Here is a 4,090-nt window from a genome sequence, read left to right as displayed (position 1 = left end):
GAACGTTACCTGTTATTACTAGTATACAGCAGTACCCAGCACCAGTAATTTACCTCAGCATATGAGACAGTCACGTTACCTGTTATTACTAGCATACAGCAGTACCCAGCCCCGGTAATTACCTCAGCATATGAGACAGTAACGTTACCTGTTATTACTAGTATACAGCAGTACCCAGCACCAGTAATTTACCTCAGCATAAGAGACAGTAACGTTACCTGTTATTACTAGTATACAGCAGTACCCAGCACTGGTAATTTACCTCAGCATAAGAGACAGTAACGTTACCTGTTATTACTAGCATACAGCAGTACCCAGCACTGGTAATTTACCTCAGCATAAGAGACAGTAACGTTACCTGTAATTACTAGTATACAGCAGTACCAAGCACCAGTAATTTACCTCAGCATATGAGACAGTAACGTTACCTGTTATTACTAGTATACAGCAGTACCCAGCACTGGTAATTTACCTCAGCATTTGAGACAGTAACGTTACCTGTTATTACTAGTATACAGCAGTACCCAGCACCAGTAATTTACCTCAGCATATGAGACAGTCATGTTACCTGTTAGTACTAGTATACAGCACAGTACCCAGCACAGGTAATTTACCTCAGCATTTGAGACAGGAACGTTACCTGTTATTACTAGTATACAGCAGTACCCAGCACCAGTAATTTACCTCAGCATAAGAGACAGTAACGTTACCTGTTATTACTAGCATAGAGCAGTACCCAGCACTGGTAATTTACCTCAGCATAAGAGACAGTAACGTTACCTGTTATTACTAGTATACAGCAGTACCCAGCACCAGTAATTTACCTCAGCATATGAGACAGTCACGTTACCTGTTATTACGAGTACACAGCAGTACCCAGCACCAAGACCAAGTGGTGGTGGGAGTGATAAGCAGCATCTTAAAAATACTAAAGAGAATACATACTGGGGGTGAGTAATGTAATAAAGGACACACAAGAGGGGGGAGGGCATGTATGCGAAGCTCGGTAAAGGGGGCTTCATGTTAAGGTTAATACAGTTATATAGAGGAGAGAACGTCCGTAGTGACGTCATCGCGGCCACGCCCATTCCGGAAGCGGGCGGCCGCGTTCATCACTGTAGCGGGACCGCGAACAGAGGGGACCTGGACAACACTCGCCGCACACCTTGCGGCTGCGGTAACTTACACTAGACCACCAGGGTTTGAATGCTGAGTAGGAATCACTGGTGACATTCAGGTCCGCTGCCCAATACCAACTGCACACGAGTTCAATTGACACTAGATCGCCATGGTTATAATGTGCAGTAGGAATCACCAGTGCTCAATAACATTTAAGTTCGTTGTTTAATACCAACTGCATACTGTTTTTTTTGTCCACAAATATAATCGTAGTGACATCAGATATTAAATCTATCACTACACTCTCTGTTTTGAACAGTGTTTTACAAACAATGTTCTATCTGCAAATAACAATCTGCATAATTATGTTCTAAATACCCGTCCATGCCTCCAAGAATGATTTGTTAATTACAGATACCTAACTGTGTTTCATGGTAAACATATATATATTTTCTCATTTGTTGCAATTCCAACCTATATATGTACTTAAGGTAGTAATTAGCGATTTCGACATATATATGTATTTATGGTAGCATTATTTATTTACATTATAATTTTTGTTTTCTCTGGTATTTATCAAATAATAATTGACACTTGGTATTAACTGTTCCCATACTGAATAAGGTGAAGAGTACCATTTGTGAACTAGCCTTGAGCTCCTCATTAACAATTTTGGCTCTAATTATAGAATAATTGAATAACTGACACTTGGTATTAACCACTATTTTTCTGAATATAAGGCGAATAGTACCATTTGGAAGCCTATTTTGAGCTCCTTCAGTATATGATCAGCCATTTGGCATTAATTAAATTTAGTTAATTCCTAGCTCTATTCTATTACTAACTGATACAGATTAAATTTTTCTTCATAATAAGACTCCATATACACTATTCATGAGCCAGCCTTGAGCTCTCTTTTCATAAGATATTTACACACATCTTGCATTATTCTTTCAATATTTCTGTGTGAGCTTCACCATCTGCCAAACTTCACTTACCACACCATCCCTTTATCAATTCCAGACACTTAGAACCATCTTGATACACCTTGTCCGGAATTACCAATGGAGACCATCAGTGGCCTTGGTTGAGTGTGAAGTACAGAAAGCAATTTACTCTCCCTTTCCATTCTTATTTTCTCCACACTGGCCCACGGCCATACTACCCTGAATACGCCCGATCTTGTCCAATCTCGGAAGCTAAGCAGGCATGGCCTGGTCAGTACTAGGAAGGAGAACCTCCTGAGAATACCAGGTGCGGTGGGCCCTTTTTAATTCTCCAACACCTTCCATTTCATTACTCCTGCTTCTGGAAAAACACTCCCAGACTACACATGGTTGATATATGCACAGTACGGACATTAGGAGTGGATTTTCTCCCTTTTCATCTTTTCCCACATATTTCCCACAATAGGCCCACGGCCATACTACCCTGAATACGCCCGATCTTGTCCGATCTCGGAAGCTAAGCAGGTATGGCCTGGTCAGTATCAGGATGGGAAACCTCCTGAGAATACCAGGTGCAGTGGGCCCCCCTTCTCTTTCCTTCTCCAAAAAGAAAAAAAATTTTGTTCAGTCAATTCAATCTTGCTACCACATCACGCTTCCATTGAATACCTTCATTTCCAGGCATGCACAGTGATTGTTCCGGACACATTTATTCCATCAGAACACACGGATATCTAACATATTGCTTCTGATATTTTCACCTTCTCTGAATAACTTGTACCTCATTTGTTAAAAAGGTTAAACAAGTTCCTTACAAACATCAGACACGAGTCTCAAAATTATTCCTCATTAATTTCTTTTTATTCTAGAAACAATTAAAGGTTAAGTTTTATTACACTAATCATTTACTTTACTCATATCATACAAATCATTATAAACGAGTGCTCCCAAACAAGGGTTTTTTGTCTTTTCTCTCCTTTCCAATTGTAGCCAAGCCTACAAAATTCCTGGGAGCACCGCCAATCATTAGCAGTTTAAAACTTTTTGCTAACTGCATATACATTGGTTTCTTTATGTTATGTTATTTCTATACTCAGTTTAGATTATTAAGACTAGTGCGGCTCCACATTGAATTTACTTTAATACAGTCAAGGGGTCAGTATTATTAAGTAAATACAGACAAGAGGGGGGACCCTATAAGGAATATACAATTAAGTGGACCACTATAAGGAATATACAGATAAGGGGGTCGGGTCTACCACGTTATGCTGGCTGTCGGGATCCCGACTGCTGGCAGCGGGCGAGCTTAAAAGAGCTCCTTGTGAGATACTCGTGCCATGCTATTTATTCTCCCTCCAGGGGGGTCGTAGACCCCCCAGGAGGTAGAATAGTTGTCGGTACGCCGGCTGCCGGGATCCTGGCGCAGTGTGCTGTGATTATATGACATTCTAATGGAACTATAACCTTTCACTTAAAGTGCACGTGCCAGCTACGCATAGCAGAGGCAGCCACCTTCTCTACAGACTTTTTGGTCATGAAGAGCCCTCAATGAGGTTATTGGTTCCCATGAGAAGAGACATGTTGTAGGTCAGGAGGCGAGAGCCTTGTCTCTGGATGGTGCCACTTGAGATGAAGTTCCCACCTCGCCCCATGGTCCTTCCTGTTCTCGCACATCACAGCTAAACACTGTTTGGTCGCCGTCCTGGTGGATTGTACTCCACATTACGATCAATATTTGTTGCTGGTCTTGGTGTGTACACTGTTATCCATTCACAGCTTCTCCTTTATCTTTGCAGTTCAGCTGGAAACTTCATGAAGACAAAATGGCCGCTCTTAAAGCAAGTGCACTTCATAAAAGCAGTAAAGAAGGTAATGATCTCTATATCTTTTATTCAGCTCGATATTCACAGTGCCTTTGCTCCAACAGACCGGAAGAAAAAAATGTTTTACATGTAAATGTGTCAGCCTTTGGGTGGTCTGTTCAAATTACGCTATCACACTGCTTCAGGCTCTGATCGGAGCAA

The 4,090-nt window shown here is 41.3% G+C and overlaps 2 pseudogenes; both read left to right on the top strand.

Annotated features, from left to right (window-relative positions):
• The first annotated feature begins 2,267 nt into the window (after positions 1 to 2,267).
• On the top strand, positions 2,268 to 2,385 carry LOC134981707 (5S ribosomal RNA; annotated as a pseudogene).
• A 147-nt stretch (positions 2,386 to 2,532) lies between these two features.
• LOC134981513 (5S ribosomal RNA) lies at positions 2,533 to 2,650 on the top strand (annotated as a pseudogene).
• The last annotated feature ends 1,440 nt before the right edge of the window (positions 2,651 to 4,090 follow it).

This window comes from Pseudophryne corroboree, chromosome 12 (genome assembly GCF_028390025.1).
Source record: "Pseudophryne corroboree isolate aPseCor3 chromosome 12, aPseCor3.hap2, whole genome shotgun sequence".
Taxonomy (NCBI): domain Eukaryota; kingdom Metazoa; phylum Chordata; class Amphibia; order Anura; family Myobatrachidae; genus Pseudophryne; species Pseudophryne corroboree.
The sequence above is the reverse complement of the archived record's forward strand: the minus strand, read 5'-3'. Positions and strand labels throughout refer to the sequence as shown.